This window comes from Palaemon carinicauda, chromosome 3 (genome assembly GCF_036898095.1).
Source record: "Palaemon carinicauda isolate YSFRI2023 chromosome 3, ASM3689809v2, whole genome shotgun sequence".
Lineage (NCBI taxonomy): Eukaryota > Metazoa > Arthropoda > Malacostraca > Decapoda > Palaemonidae > Palaemon > Palaemon carinicauda.
The window spans coordinates 6,181,391-6,198,614 of NC_090727.1; the positions used below are offsets into that span (position 1 = coordinate 6,181,391).

The window sequence follows — 17,224 nt, forward strand, 5'->3', positions numbered from 1 at the left end:
TGGTACAGAGGCTATTATTATTATTATTATTATTATTATTATTATTATTATTATTATTATTATTATTATTAAGCTACAACCCTAGTTTGAAAAGCAAAATACGGGGCTAACAGGGAAGAGCCCAGAGAGGAAAGGAAATAAGTAGCAATGAGATTAAAAGTACGATAACCTTAGAGAAGTCAGATGTTATTGTACGACAATTTTACTTGAAGGGCGACAATTTTGAAGTCCTGGCACGATATTATTCACTATAAGAATAGTGAGTAGTGACCAAAGACTATATACTGAAGGTATAGTCTTTGGTAGTGCCATGACATGTGGACTTTTTCGGCAAGATTCGAAATTTCAAAAAAAAATTCTTACATTGACATCTGTGATCATTGGTTATTGCGTGCTCTCGAAGTTGTGTCCTACATTTATGAATCGACTAACAATGTGCGTAAGAAAGTGAAGTTTATGCTTCTTTAGTGATGCCGGATATCATGGAACCACTATTTGCCCCTCGAACTAGTATTGACTAAGGGTATGTAGACAGTCCTACTAGGCTAATGAAATTAGTGATGACCAAAAGTGGTAGATTACAAACGGTATCGCATTTGGGTAAATATATGATACTTTAATTTCTAGCCAAATACACGAACCATATATTTTTCCTACTCGTTACCTTGTGTTCTATGCACTTCTGACATTGATTATTGGGGCAAACCACCCCTTCATGAGTTTTTGTACCCCTTTATATTAAGACATTTATGGGGGACCCCAGTGGGAAACCCGGGTTTTTAGGTTGGGGAAATGTCATTACCGAGTGATTTACAGCAATAATAATGGTCAGTATTGTAAATAAGAACAAGATACCCAGTTGGAAAAATATATGGATCATATAAGTGGCTGGACAAAGGCCAACATGATTATTTAACATTTGAGATTTGTAAAATTGTACAGAACCTAACAAACCCACCTAACCTAACCTAGTAGTTCCCAGGTCACAACCCCTAGGGGGGTGGTGCCAAGCCCCCTGGAGCCCCTTCTCAGTTCACAAATCTTCCCTGGTCACAGCCCCTAGCCGGTGTGACGGTCTGAACGATCCCCCGGTCTCGGCATTCTCCTTGACATTGTATAATGGTTCTTTTCCACCATTAGCTCGCTTCGCTCGCATGAAAATAAAACATCAAGGTCGTATGTACTGGCAAGCGGTAATGTTGAGCTGTGCACGCTAACATTACAGGAAAATAGAACATCAACCTCGTATGCAGTGGTACACGGTAATGTTCGCGCATGCGCAGATTATCAAGGAGAATTCTGAGACCGGGTGATCGTTCAGACCATCACACCGGGGGCAAGCCCCCGAACCCCCTTCTCAAGTCACGACCCCTAGCTAGGGGCAAGCCCCCGGACCGTTTTCCCTGGTCACAAACGAAAACGAAATCACAATTCACAAATAAATCCTTACCTCAAGTTTGGGAGGTTGAAGGCTGAGGGTTTTCCGTTGACAAAGGAAGAACTGTCACTGACCCTGTCTTAGACGTAGACGTAAATAAGTGGGGCTACAGTTTGGCGGCTTGAAGCAGGAAATTATGTAAGCACTCGTACCTCTTGTGCTGGAAAAATAAGCTCACTTTAGCTTGCTAATTATTGAAAAAATGGAACTGAACATTAAAATATGTATTATAGTAATTTTTACCTGGCGGATAAAGACAACGAGATATTGAATAAAATATTCTTTTTGAATTCCGCCACGGGAGACCGTAATTCTTGATTTCCTGTCACAGCCTTTCGATGTTTTGATTATGTGTACCTGTCTTGGGATCCACAAAATTTTGCGAATGATTCACAGTGAAGTGCACATACCCCGCAGTGGCGAGATCTTTGTATCCTTTCCGTGAATCACTGTGGATTACGTTCCCAGCCTTGATATAACGTTGTATAAAGGGCACAAGGGTCTCGGCATTTCTTGGTTGGTCCACCAAAGGGACCACAAACATTTTTTTTGCTCCTGCTCCATGCCACCGAACACCCACACACCAGACAAAGGCCTACCTCTGTTATATTTCGACCTCCCAAACTTGGATTCACCCAATTCGACGACAATGCCAGGCCCACCAATAGACGGAAAGTTCTGGCAGTAATTTTCCGCGACTACCGAACAATAAGACCTCCAGTCAACCAAAGTTTGTAATGTCCAGCCTAGGTTATAGGTGACATCGCTGTACGAAAAGGCTCTTTCAAGGAAATGATTCACGAACAGCAGTATTTCCCATAATTGAAAGCGAGCCGTTTCCAAGAAATTGCCCTTAAATGCGGTTATGGAAAAAACGCATGCACGACGTTTTCCCTTATTAGCAACCTTGACTGATCGATTACAAGCCCACTGATTAAGAGATCTAAAGATACACACTGTTGGCAGGAATGGCATTGAACGTCTGAAGGGATGACTCCATGGTTCTGTAGGAACTCGTATGTCCATTTATTTTCTCTGAAAAAGAGGGAATGTATCTCCCACTCCCTCAGAGAACAACCTTGACATATGGAAGCCATGATGAACCTGAAGAGAAAAGGGGGTGGGGATAGGTGTTGTAAAAGAACATCCAGGAACTTATGAAGAACTACTTGTAAGTTATTAATTGGTTTAAAAAAATCATCTGACAGATACGTCATTGTAAATGCACAGAAAGCTCCGCAATCCATGGAAAAAAACGCATGCACAGTAAGTCCCCTTCAGTCTCTCAGATGTAAACAATGGACTTGGAGTAAAAAACATACTTTACATTTTAACCGACATTTTAATCTCCCGATACGTAAGTTATTATGGCCCAGCCCCCATTAAACATATAGGGAAAAACAACAAGCTAGCCAGCACTCTTCCATTTCTTATAGCAAATTTAATTTTCGCTAGCAATTAAACATCATATATTAACGCGTATTTGTTTATTGTTGATATGCAACTGATGATAGTTTGAAAATAGACTTTTGGGTTTGTTGTCAGTATAGACACTAAATTATGGAAGTGGTTAGAAGGGTATTACTGTACTTGCTGCCAGACAATAAATAAAACTTTGTCAAAGTAATCACATTTTGTCCTGTTTTCCCACACTCAAAGTCATAGGTTCCCAACTATGTCTGTCGGGAAGGGGGGGGGAGGGGTCATAACATTAGAATGTCTTATTTGCGGTGGAAATAAAGGTTAAATTCGTTGAAAGCACACCATCTAAGCTTTAAAACTAGATTTTCAAATCAAATATCAGAGTTTGATTGAAGCTGTAATTTTACTGTCATTTTATCGTGCATTCCAAGGCATTCATTATTTCACACTGCATATTGCTCATTTATTGCCAAATTCACACCATTAAAGCACTTAGAAAACAAGAAAGTTTTCAGTTTCCTAAAACAAAGATAGTCTTCAGGTTCCTCTTGAAAGCCTTAATATCTTCAGTCTTTTGGATGACTAGTGGTAGCTTAGGCGCCTTTGTAGTTTGTTTGAACAGAATGTAACACTACACTTTACAAGGTAAACAAACATAAGAACACCACCTAATCTAACTTAGGAGCCATATCCTTATCTACTCTGGAGGCTTCACCTCTGCAACCCCTCCTTACACTACTGTATTCATAGCTTACCCTGTCCCAATGAACTACATTCACCCTTTAGGTTATTGTATAATCTCGGGGTCGCATATTTAAATGTTCTAGAGCTTACAGTAGACATATACATCTAGGTTCCAATAATTGGAAACCATCTAACTATTCTCGTGTCAATATGTTTTGTTGGCTGCACATGTTCAAATTCTTTTAGATATTTAGGACGTCGAGTTCTGATAACTTGATGGCTTATTGTTCATATTTCAGACTCAATTCTTGTGTTAATAGGTAGCGAGTGTGATTTTATTATAGTTCTGGTCAGAACGACATGTTCTAGTAAAAATTGCTGTTTGTTCCGTAACCGAAATACAAACCACGCTATTTAAATAGGGTTTGTTCCGTAACCTAATACAAACCACGCTATTTACATGGGGTATTATTTTGGCGGAGCTGAAATGACGAGCCATTAAATTTTAACGAGGTTAACTACCCCCTCGCTAGTTAGCGGGGGGGTAGGGAAGGGGTAGCTAGCTACCCCTCCCCCCCCTCACACACAGTGAATAGCTCAATTCACTTTTGGCTCGCGTGATGCTCAGACGTTTCTGCTCTCACCCTTGCTTGACAGCCTTTAATCTTTTTCTGCTTTCTCTTTAAACAGTTTGTGAGTGAAGTTGGCCTCTACTCTGTAACAATGCGTACTTGCCCTGGACTTCCTAATCGCCCGTGCGGGACTTTTATGTCCTCTATGGATACGGATTCTCACGCCCTTTGCCCCCTTTGCCGAGGTCAACGGTATGACAAGGAAAATGGGTGCAGTCAGTGCAGGGAGTGGTCTGCCTCCCAGTGGGAGAAGTTCGGCCGTAGGCGCAAGAAGAAGTCTAAGAGAGACCGATCTCCTTCGAAGGTGACTTTGAAGAAGGTGGTCTCTAAGGACTCCTCTTGCGCCGCCCGAAACTCCTCCGAAGCTCTCCCTCGTTCGGCTTCACCCGTGAAACCGCCGAGTGAGATCGCAGGCCCTAGGGGTTTTTGCCAACCTCGGGGTGGTGGAGAGGGCGTGACCTCCCTTAGCGAGGTTGTTCCCTCTCCTCCCCCGGGGGAGGATATTTTATATTTTGATGAATTTGACTGTACAGTATCTAACCATGGTTTATTTCAGCTTTGGGCTTCCTTGGGGCTAAAGGGCACTCCCTCCAAGGAAGGCCTGTTTGACTTGTTGCAGCTGGGGGCTGCAGTCAAACAGTCGCCGGTAATTCCGGAGGTTTATCCTTCGGACATTGTCGACGCTGTTTTGACTGTCCCTTCTGACGTGACAAGTCAAACCCTTCATCCTGCTGCCTCTGATGTTGCTGAAGACTCACCTCTCCCTTCCGCGCAGCCTTCGAAAGGGAAGGTGGGTCCTCCGGTCTCTCCTACGAGCTCGTCTCCCCCCGGGGGAGCGCGCTTTCAGAGACACCTCTTTGAAGGACCGATGACCCTGACTCCTTACCCAGGGGTCGCATTCGACGTAAGGCCCGTAGGCCTTTTCGAGAGAGGGGGCTCCCTTCTCCCTATAAAGGGCTGAAGAGCGCCTCTTTGGGTCTCCTTCTCCTCCCCCTGCGGAGGAACTACCTCGTCAGGAGAAGGTCATACCTGCAACATCCCTTGACCTCTCTGCGGATCGTTAACGATCCCCTACTCCTGACAGATCTTCAGTGCTGCCGTCACATGTAATCCTACAGGCACCGTCCCCTTCGGGGGAAAAGGTCTCTGGGGTTAAGTCCCTGGCCCCTGCGCGCGCACCTGCGTGCAGTTGAGCATAGGTTATCTTCGTCACCTACTCGTCAACGATCTCCTGTTCGCCAGCGCTCTCCAACGCGCCAGCGATCTCCTGTGCCCCAGCGCTCTCCTGCTCGCCAGCGCGTCCCTGGGCGCGCTCTTCATCTTGAGGATGATCAACGCTCCCCAACGCGCCAGCGATCTCCTGCTCGCCAGCGCCTTTCTGGGCGCGCTCTTCAGCCTGTGAAGGACCAACACTCCCCAACGCGCCAGCGATCCCCTGCGCGCCAGTGCTTTCCTGCGCGCCAGCGCTCTCCTGGACATCCAGAGAAGGTACAACGCCTTCCAACGCGCCAGCGATCTCCTACTCGCCAGCGCTCCTTGGGGCGCCCCCAGCCTGAGAAGCAACAACTTCTGGAGAGGGAGGTCTCAACCTTCCGGACTCACCAGTGGTAGCTTATACACCCCCCCCCTGGAACCCCCCCAAGCGGCGGCGCGAGCCCCAAACCACGCCCCCTTGGGCGGAGTTACCAGGGACGAGCGGGTTGACTCGGCAATGGAAGTCACATTTCTGAAGTTGACTTCGGCACAGAACGTTCTCTTTTTCCCTCCCGCTGCTCCCAACATTATTTGCTGATTTTCATTATTCTGCACTCAGCAACCAGAGTAATATCTCAGCTCACGGCTTAATTATGTCTAGGCAAATTCTTACCTCCGCGGAGGTGCATCGGCTTAGCGAAGACTCCAGCGGAGAGGAGAACGTAATCAGTAACAAAAAACGAACACAATCGACTGCAGATAGTGATATGCCTTCTAATTCTGATATCGTAAATATGTTACTACAACAGAATCAAACTCTTATGAAAATCATCCAGAAAAGGTAAGGTTTTAAATTCTGTTTACAACGAAAACGTCATATGGAAAGCAGCTGATTTAGACTAATGATGTCACAAATGCAAATGGCGGCCCCCATACGTAAGGTTGTTATGATTTGAATGCTTAGAGCAGGCACTTCCGAACATAGCGTAAGTAGCTTAAGCAAAGCATGTGCATGATTACTACACGATTAATTGGTATAAACAAACCAAATACTCCAATTTTTATATATTACAAAATTATAATTAAGCGCACAAAACAATTGCTTGCCTGACACATCAAAAGCACGCAGCTTAATAGGCAGTAGGCTAGACCACAGGTAAGTTCGAGCTTACATTTCTCGCTTTAAACCTATCGACACTAGCCTAGGCCCTGGGGGGCTATCTGATAAGGGTTACATATGAGGCAGGTCTAGTTTATTAATAATAACTGATTTAAACTTATCATTCACTTAAATATGGCACTGAATTAACCTAAGAGGGCTATTTGAGTCGTGAACCCCATTGCCTGACTTCAGCCTTCTAGGTCCGCTGCTGTCCATATTTACTATACCTGTTGAACAAAATTTCAATTAATCTATGGTAAATAAATCACTGATATTAAACATTCATCTCGGCAGAAGTGGTTCACCTGCTAAGAAGAATGAGGCTCCCCCTCCTACTAAGCGCTCAAGACGATCACCTGAATTACCTGAAAGTGCAAATTTAGACCTCTTTTCCTTTTATAATAATGGAGATGAAAGTGATTACGAGGATTTCAACCTTCTTACCTTCAATAAACCCATTCCTTCATATATTTCCACCAATTTCAAAGCTGAACCATCTTTTCATAGAGAAGGGAAAATTCAATTGAATAATTCACTAGTAGCATTAACTTTCAGTGAAGGCCATAGTGATAACCGGGATAAATTCTTTGTTAGTAGTCAAAATAAGGAGTTCTCAGACTTTTTTAAATTAATTAATACTCCAAAGTTGAATTTCTGGCCTGAAGGTAAGGTATTTGATGACAGTTATAAGAGAAAATTTTTTTATGACATTGAAAATATTAAAATGAGTATTTCAGCCTTTCAAGGGCATGCAGCACTGGCACACATTGTATACCCCTCCAAAGTAAATGACATTGATTTTTTGTCCAAAATTATTATTGGTCCCCTAAGGAGGAGCATAGACCTCATACAAAATTTGATAAGAAATTTCAGAAGCAGAGCACTTCCTAGATACCTCAAGGAAGAAATAAGAGATCTTATAATCAAAGCAGACATTAAAGAAGTTTGGAATTTAACTGAAGACCAAAAATCAGCCATTGCTGCCTGCTTTCACAAAGGTCCCCTCCTCAGAGGAGGGGCAGCAAACTTCAGGGGTAGGAAATTCAACTTCGGGGGCAGATTTCAGGGAAGAAGGTTCATTTTCCTCAAAGGTAACCCTAACTTTAGATTCAAGTCTCAGCCGCTTAGAAGAGGTAATAGGCGAGGTGGGTACAGGGGGGGGGGGAGGTCATAAAATGGACAAGCTAATAGTTCAGGAGCCAGAGAAAAGAAAGACCATAGAAATTGAGCCATGCTCCGCACCAGTTCAAAGAGAGATTTTTTCAGCACCAGTATTCTATGCACCAGTTGATAACGATGTTTACTCTGCACCAGTTAATAATGAGCTTTGCTCAGCACCAGTTAATGAGCTTTGCTCAGCACCAGTTAATTACGAGCTTTGCTCAGCACCAGTGGTTAATGAGCTTTGCTCAGCACCAGATAATAACGAGCTTTGCTCCGCACCAGACCATCATGACATTGGGCCAAATGCTATAAATCAAGATAGAAGTAAAGAGACCTTGCCTTTGGCCTCAAAACCAATGAATAACTCCTCCCAGAGCCCCCCAGAGAATAGGATAGGTAAGTCATTATTGATGAATATTGATAGTTGGAGAAAGCTTCCTAATGCCTCTTTTGCTTGTAAAATTATCAATGAAGGGGTGAGAATTCCGTTTAATAATAAACTTAAAGCCCAGAGGTCATTAAAAAGAACAGGTAAAGATAGATTTTATTCAATTAACAAGCGTAAAATATTGGAAAGTGAATGTGACAGACTGCTAAAACTAGGTGTCATAGAGCAGATCCCCAGAACTTCCTTTTACTACTCCAACCACATATTTTATAAATTCAAACCAGATGGAACAGTACGACTAATCTTTGACATGAAGGTGCTCAACACCATGATTAAAAAAGGGATTTTGACGTAGGAAAAATCTATTTCTGGGCGAGGGACCTGTGCCGCCCAGTGAATAAGCTCCATTTAGCACTTATTCCTAGGTAATTTACTGCTAAATATACCAGAGAAAAAAATGTAAAGGAGTGCTAGGTTAACTAGCTCGCTCACCTATTGGTGTCGGTATAAAATTGGGCGTATAATCCAGAGGTCCCGCACTATTTAGATTCATCCACGACAGAAACCCCAATAGAGAAGAGCCGTTCAACCTCACTCGGTACTACTAACACTGCATCCGCTCAGAACCCAACTCCTTAGCACCCAAAGTTTGGGGACTCCAAGGGAGAGGAGCTGGGAGGGTTCACTGGGCGGCACAGGTCCCTCGCCCAGAAATAGATTTTTCCTACGTCAAAATCCCTTTTCTGGGCTCGAACCTGTGCCGCCCAGTGAATCTATACAAGAGAAATGTCACCAAACTTGCAAAATAAAGGAAAAAACATAAGCGTAAGGGAAATACAGGATGCTTTAATCAGAGATGAGTACCAAAAAACAAATATAAGGGTATCTTAAATATGAACATAAATCCACTTGGTAGACAATTGACAAATAAGGTAGGTATAATAATGCCGTGAGTGATAATATATTCAGATACTCAGGAGTTTTAAAAATTTACAAATATAATAACAGTATTCAGGTGCGAGACCAACGAATACAATAGGGTATAAATGAGGCAGGTAAGAGGGAGAAATAAAGAGACAAGGCATTAACCTGTGAGTTACCTGGGAGTAACTACGCTCCCTGCAGCTACTGTAGAAAATTTTAGGGCTTCCAAATGTTTAAGGTAGTGTTTCTTGAACACTGACGGTGATTTCCACCCTGTATACCTGGAAAGGTCCGTAAAATTCATGTGGTGAATAAAGTTCACCGAAGTAGCAACCGCTCTGATATCATGTGCAAGAGGAAAAGAGTCAGGGCTAGCTTGTTTAATAAAATACAAAATTTGTTGCCTGATCCCTTTAATAGTAATGGTACCGCCTTGTTCTCTAACGAATAGAGGCCCCGAGGAGTTAGAGGAGGTCCGGGATAAATAAGACCTAAGAGTAGTAACAGGGCACAGAGACGGGTCTTGCGTGAGGGGAACAATTTTCCAGGAGGACCATCTGTTCTGAGGGTCTTCGTTCTTAGCCAAAAAGAATTTGTTAGGTGAAAGAAGGACCTCTCCCGAAGGCAGGAACTCAATATGACCCGGGTCTCTCGACAAGGCTGCCAGTTCAGAAATTCTTGCCCCGGAAGCCAAGCTCACCAGGAAAAGTGTTTTCCTGAGAAGGGGAATGTAATCGCAAGAACTGTTAAGGGTATCAGAAGCCAATTTGAGTACATCATTAAGGAACCAGGTCACCGGGGTAGGACGAGTAACCGGTTTCAGTCTGGCACAGGCTTTCGGAATTGAAGCTAACAAAGAGTCGGTTAAGTCTATGTTAAAACCCACTAGGAAGATCTTTTTCAAAGCAGATTTAATAGTGGTGATAGTATTGGCTGCCAGACCCGATTCTAATAAAGATCTAAAGAAAGTGACTGTAAGGTTCAAGTTCATACAGTTCACGTCTGAGTCTATCAAAAATTTTGCCAACTTTTTAACTGCAGAGTCATACTGGCGGATGGTGGAATCCCGTTTATCCGATTCTAGGAACAGGGTGTTTTGAGGATCAATATTGGCACCATGCATGGCCGCAAACTTCATAAAGTCCATAAAGTTAGGGCGCTCTGAATGTTTGAGAAAGCGTACACAACGCGTGTTTGTACTATCTGAGACAGAACCGGATTGGGTATCGGGTGAGGGTATAGTCTCAACTCTCGCAGGAGAGGATACCAGTTGCTCTTGGGCCAGTTGGGTGCGACCAAGGCTACTTGTCCCTTGAAGGATCTCAGCTTGTCTAGAACTTTCAGCAAAAGATTCACCGGGGGAAAAAGATAAATCTTTTCCCAGATGTCCCAATTCTGAGACATGGCGTCTGTGGCGTAAGCCTGAGGGTCTAGATTGGGAGCCACATATACTCTCAATTTGTGGTTGGACTCCGTGGCGAAGAGGTCCACTTGGAGACCGGGAACCTGAGAGAGAATCCACCGAAATGACTTTAGATCGAGTGACCATTCCGATTCTAGAGGGGAGGTCCGGGACAGGGCGTCTGCCACTACATTCCGGACTCCCGCCAGGTGGACAGCTGAAAGATGCCAACGGTTCAAGGCTGCTAGGGAGAATATGGCTATTAGAACATGGTTCAGAGGCCCTGACTTTGACCCGCCTCTGTTGAGGCAGCGGACCACCACTTCGCTGTCGAGGACCAGACGAAGGTGTTGTCTCTTGGGAAGAGCGAGACGTTTCAGGGTTAGAAGAACTGCCATGGCCTCCAGCACATTGATGTGAAATTGGCGGAACAAGGGGGACCAAAGACCTTGAACTTTCCTGAGCTGAGAATAGCCGCCCCAACCTGATAAGGATGCGTCCGTGTGAATGATCAACTTCGGAGGCGGAAATCGAAGGGGAACTGACTTTGACAGACTGTTTGCTCTTGTCCAAGGAAGAAGTCTTTCCCGTAGAATGGGAGGAAGGCGGACTTTCCTGTCCCGGAGCTTCCGGTTCGCCCTCGAACGCCAGACACGATTGATATCTTTCAATTTTGCCTTCAGAAGAAGATCCGTCACTGAGGCAAACTGAAGGGACCCCAGAATCCTCTCTTGGAGTCGTCTGGAACTTACTTTGTCTTTGAGAAAGCGTTTGGTGTTCCTTGCAATCTCTAACCTCTTGGGTTTGGGAAGACACAGAGTATGAGATATAAGATCCCATTGCAGGCCGAGCCATTGGAACTTCGATTTTGGAAGAAGACGGGACTTCTTGAAGTTGATCTGGAAGCCTAGAGATTGAAGATAATGGATGACTTTGTGAGTGGCTTTTAGGCAATTTTGGGAGGTGTCTGACCAAATGAGCCAGTCGTCCAGATAGGCTACTACTTGAATCCCTTGATTTCTGAGTTCCTGAACAGCGACTTCTGCTAACTTTGTGAAGATCCTTGGGGCGATGTTGAGCCCGAAAGGCATCACCTTGAAGGAGTAACTTTTGTCCCCTAAGCGAAAGCCTAGATACGGACGGAAGTGTCTCGCTATCGGGACGTGATAATAGGCGTCTGTAAGATCGATAGAGGTGGTGACGGCCCCACGGGGAAGTAAGGTCCGCACCTGCGAGACGGTAAGCATTCGAAACTTGTCGCATTGAATGGACAAGTTGAGAAGGGATAGGTCTAGAATCACTCTTCTCTTGTCTGAATCCTTCTTCGGGACACTGAACAGCCGACCTTGAAACTTCAGGTGTTTCGTTTCTTGTATGGCGTTCTTTTGTAAAAGATCCTGGACAAATTCGACCAGGTCCGGAGTGGAATGTTGATGAAATTTGTTCGGAGGAGGAGGTCCTTGAATCCAACTCCACCCCAGTCCCTTGGAGATGATACTGAAAGCCCAGGGACTGAACCTCCATTTGTTGCGGAAGGCATAGAGCCTCCCCCCTACCTGCTGCACCTCAGTATTGGTTTGAGGAGTTGCCTCCACGTCCGCCTCGGAAGTTCTTTCCCCTGCGAAAGGCTCTTCCCCTGCCTTTGTTCTGGTTAGAACCACGGTGGTAGCCTCTACCTCTACCATAACTCTGGGAAGAGCTATGAGCCTCATAAGACTGGTTAAAGGCAGGAGAAGTGGCGGAGGCACCGGAAAGCTGGCTCTTAGGGAGCAGAACGGTGACATAGTCGTCCGAAGGAGCCTGAGAGGTGGAAGGCTGTGCAGGGGCAACAGGAGATGGGGGAAGAGGCAGCCGGAAATTGGACGAACCACTCTGCTGTTGCCTGAACTGGGTGGAGGTATATGGACGGAGCTTCTTCCTACCCCGGGCTTGGTAATTTGCAGGGTCATATTTACGTTTAGGAGTCAAACCCCAACGGGCTTTAAGGCTCTGGTTGACTCTAGTGGCCTCCGCCAAGACTTCCTCTACAAGAACCTCAGGGAAGAGATTTGGACCCCAACAGGAGGACCGGATAAGCTTATTAGGTTCATGCCTAATAGTCGCCTCTGCCAGGACATGTTTGCGACACCTGCGTTTAGCAGTAGCGAAGTCATACAGGTCATAGTATAATGACTGCAACGTAGCCTTGTTGAGAGACTTAAAAATACTCTCAGTATCGTAAGTCAAGGCTATCGACTCCGTGGAAGTGGCCAAGTTCAGAGTACGGCCAACGCGTAGGCGGGAATCATACTCCTGTTTAATGAGGGATTCCGGGAGACGGGGAAGCCGCTCACTAAACATTACTGAAGCACAGTCTGCTGCTAGCTTGCCAGAGGTAAAGGTGGTATGGACGTTGTCCCAACACTCAATGCCTGAAGGAAGAAGGAGGGAGATTGGATCCACCTCTCGGATGGGAGGCAAGGGCTTCTCCTCCAGAGCATATTGGAAGGCAAGCTCTGCTACCTTATTGACACATGGAGTCACGGTGTTTTTGTCCATTAAGAACATTGTGAAGGAGCTCTTATAAGGCGTCAACATGGTGTTGGTGCAGCCGATGTCATTCAGGAATCTGGCCCACACAGATTGGGCTTGCTCTTTAGGGAAGATGACTGTCTCTTTGGGGACCTTGTCTAACCGAACCAAAGCTTCCTCGGTAAGCCTGGCATAACCATGAAATGGAAATGCCAGACCAGGAGGAAAGAATTCAAAGTCCTCTAGGGGACGAGTGCCAAGACCCTCCAAAGTTAACATTCCGTCTGAGAACGGGGAATGAAGAGCCATACGCCAAGGGTTATTCTTGGCAAACGGCGGGAGCTTAGAGGCATCCGGGATGAGAGAGCTTTGGACTCGCTCCGGAGCACCTTGCTCTAATGCCCCAAGTCTCTGACCGATGTTAGAGAACATCGTGTCCATCTTAGACTGCATCTCTGATACCAACTTAGCCTGCATCTCCGACACGATGCGAAGCATGGCTGATTCGGAAAGGCCCGGGCTAGCAGCAGGAGTGGCGGAATGAACTCACGGGTCGCGAGACTTAGAGGAGGAGCCAGAAGCCTTAGATGACAGGTTTGTATTCTGCTTAGAACCATGAGAAGCCTTATGAGGCTTATGAGCTTTAGGTAAGGTTCTAGACTTATTCTTGGGGGGAACCGAGTGTGATCGTTGGGACGAATCACGGTCCCCAGAAAAACCATGAAAGGAAGAGCGATCAGATGAAGAAGAAAGAGAGGGGCTGAGGATAGGAATCTCAGCGCCGGAAACACCTGCCTCACTTACCACCCTACCTGTATCTGGATCATCCAATAACATGGGTTCCACGTCAAGGTTCATGGAGGCAACATTGTCTTCTAGATCTCCGGGGGCGTCCGACGGATCCTGCTCTGGATCAATGAACCCCGCTATGGTGGCATCAATGTGGGCAATGATGGGAGCTGCAACATGCCTAGCCACAGCGGCTGAAGACTTGGCGTTGGGGTAAATCAAGGAACAGTAGTCCTCGGAGAGGACGTACGGCCGCTTGGACTTCACGTTCCGGGCAAAACCACCAACCCACACTTTCAGTGTGGCCCGAGCCGCAAACTTTTGCTCCGGGGATGCCTGAAATAATAGTGGGAATTAAAAAGGGAAGACTCCCAGTGGTCCTTCAAGACCATAGATATCTTACTAAATAGTGTATGTATGCCAAAAAAGGTAAGATAAATAAGAAGGCAACATAGCCAACGGGACTCACCGAGTCAGATCCAAGGGTGGTAACGAGGTCAAAACAGACCACACAGTTATCCGGGTGCCATACCACGACATCCTCCAGCTGCACTCCGCAGAGGGCGTGAGACCGACAGACGGTATGGCCGCAGGGCTGATGTAGAACAGCTGCACAGGCCGTCGTCTGACAATGCACCATCTATAAAAAGAATAGTATATGAGAAACTGTAATTCTCTTAAGTAGGGGCGGGTCCGGAGGACCCGGGCCTAACATAAGCCTAACACAAGATTAGAGCTTAACTGTAATATTCTTAAGTAGGGGCGGGTCCGGAGGACCCGGGCCTAAACATAAGTCTAGCTTAAGACTAAAGTATAGCCATCCATTCCGGTCGAGCCGGGAGCATAAAAAAGGATGCAACAACAAGAAATTAAGACACATGGTGTCTGATTTCCCGGGGCGAGGCTAAGCCCCGGGCCGGGAAATAAAAGTATCCAAAACCAATTCGTATAGGAACTCCGGGATAGTGATCTGTCATATAATCATTATATATAATCATAGGAACTGTTATAAATTAATAGGGGGACGGAACTGTAGATAAGAACCGCCAACCGAACCCAGAGGGTTTCATATACAGTAACATAAACCAGTGTGATAAGTGAATATAAAATAGTGTGCACCGGGATCCAACTCTGTTGACCGGTGGCCAACCAGACTAGACAGAGACGAACCCGCCGGGACACCCGGAGGACAAAGTCCATAAACACTGAACTACCCCCTCTAAAAGGAGGGAAGGCAACGGTCCCCTAGGGGAGGGGGGGAGAGAAGCCTAGCCGCCCACCTAGCGAGAGGGGGAGCATGGGGGAGGATCACGTGATACGGAGCAGCAGGGCTACCAACTGACGATCCCCAACCAGACAGATCAAACGGAGTAATAGCACAATATTCATTATAATAGTGATAGCGTTGATAATATAAAATAAACACATAAAAATTTTTTGGGCAAGGCATGCAACATAATAATTAAATCACTAAAGACACACCTGATGGCTTAAAAAATAACATTGCCGCCTAGCAACGAAGGTCGGCAGCCATAACGATACGTAAATGATATCGGCCCAAAAAGTGAACCACGAGGGTTCTAAACGCTAAATAATGAATATCCACAATAACAAATAAAATTTAATAATAAAAATAATAAAAATAATACATATAGTAACACCGCGAGTGAAACTAAAAGCTCTCAAAACAGGAGTACCAACTGTAAGTGGAATCAAGCAAGATCGAAATGAACGAAGAGAATAAACTCCTATAATTCAAATATTAAACGATCTAGGTTGCTCAAAACACAGCAAAACCAAGCTTGGTACTTAACTTAGACGGTGTCTCCTGGGAAACCGACGAAGAAGCCATAATCCAATGAAAATAAGTGGAAAAACGAGAGCACAACAAAAAAGCGGGTTACAACACAAGACGTGCTAAAAGGAGTTGGGTTCTGAGCGGATGCAGTGTTAGTAGTACCGAGTGAGGTTGAACGGCTCTCCTCTATTGGGGTTTCTGTCGTGGATGAATCTAAATAGTGCGGGACCTCTGGATTATACGCCCAATTTTATACCGACACCAATAGGTGAGCGAGCTAGTTAACCTAGCACTCCTTTACATTTTTTTCTCTGGTATATTTAGCAGTAAATTACCTAGGAATAAGTGCTAAATGGAGCTTATTCACTGGGCGGCACAGGTTCGAGCCCAGAAAACCTTCTTTTACCATGCTCAAGGCCAATACTATATTTCCCTATCTACATCTAAACTCTTGGGCCTGCAAACTAGATTTAAAAGATGCTTATTGGCACATTCCATTACATGCAAGTAGCCAGAAATTTCTAACCTTCAAACTAGGTAAAAGGAAGTTCAAATGGACTGTGATACCCTTTGGACTAAAGACAGCACCTTATATTTTTTCAAAGATAATGTACACAGTGATCAAGTATATTAGAACTTCATATAACATCTTAATATTCCATTATCTTGATGACATTCTTATATTAGCAAAAGATTATGTAAAATGTAAAAATCACATTCAGCTAGTCATTAAGATCTTGTCAGACTTAGGATGGAATATCTCACTTAAAAAATCTACAATTGAACCGACTCAAAGAATTGAATTTTTAGGAGTGCATTACAATATGATTAAGAAAACTATGAATCCCAGTGGGAAAAACATAGAGAAGTGTGTCGAATTGGCCAAAGCTTTCTCCAACTCTGTTAAATCCGACCTGCATTCCTATCAAATTGTTAATCGGAGCTTTAAATTTTAGTGCATCCTATACAAGCTTGGGAAGATTCCATCTTAAATATCTCCACAGATACCACAGTTATTTTAATTCAGGGTACCAAAATCATTCCCCACACCTTCAAAAAATACCTAAAGCCATGGGAACAGAGACAAATGTACAGAGAGATTAACATTCCAAAACCACAGATAGATGCAGAACTTTTCACTGACGCTTCCAACCAGGGTTGGGGAGGTGCATTAGTAATAGCGGGTAATATGCTCTCAATAAATGGAACTTGGACAAAGGAAGAATCCTCCCTTCACATCAATGTAAGAGAGTTATTAGCTTGCTTCTATTCTTTGGAACACTTCATCACAAGGTTATACAACAAGGTAGTCTTAATACATGTTGATTCAAAGGTTACTAATTGTTGGCTAAGGAAACAGGGTAGTATCAGAAACAAGTTAGCCCATGAACTAGTCGGGAAAATACTTAGTACCATGAAGGATCACAACATACAGATAAATTCCAGATGGATCAGGGGAGTAAGTAACACCATCGCAGACTCACTTTCCAGGGACCTGGGTTCCATTCACACAGAAACTTCCCTCAGTGACAGTCTATTCTCCTTAATCTGCTCTGACTTCAATTTCACCCCGGAAATAGATCTGTTCTCAAATGGCTTCAATACTAAGTGCAAAAAGTTTTGTTCATCTCTTCCAAACCAAAAAGCCATCAGCAATAATGCACTTACGATTAGCTGGAAGGGATCAACACCTCTCTATGCCTTTTCACCAGGATT

General features: G+C 44.7%; 1 long non-coding RNA gene across 1 annotated transcript in view; it reads left to right on the forward strand.

The window, feature by feature from the left end:
* The first annotated feature begins 270 nt into the window (after nt 1-270).
* The window catches only part of LOC137636716 (uncharacterized), a 124,616-nt gene continuing 107,662 nt past the window's right edge, over nt 271-17,224 (forward strand). The window contains exon 1 of the long non-coding RNA XR_011043196.1: nt 271-523. This is a non-coding gene — a long non-coding RNA (uncharacterized lncRNA). The remainder of the gene's footprint in view (nt 524-17,224) is intronic.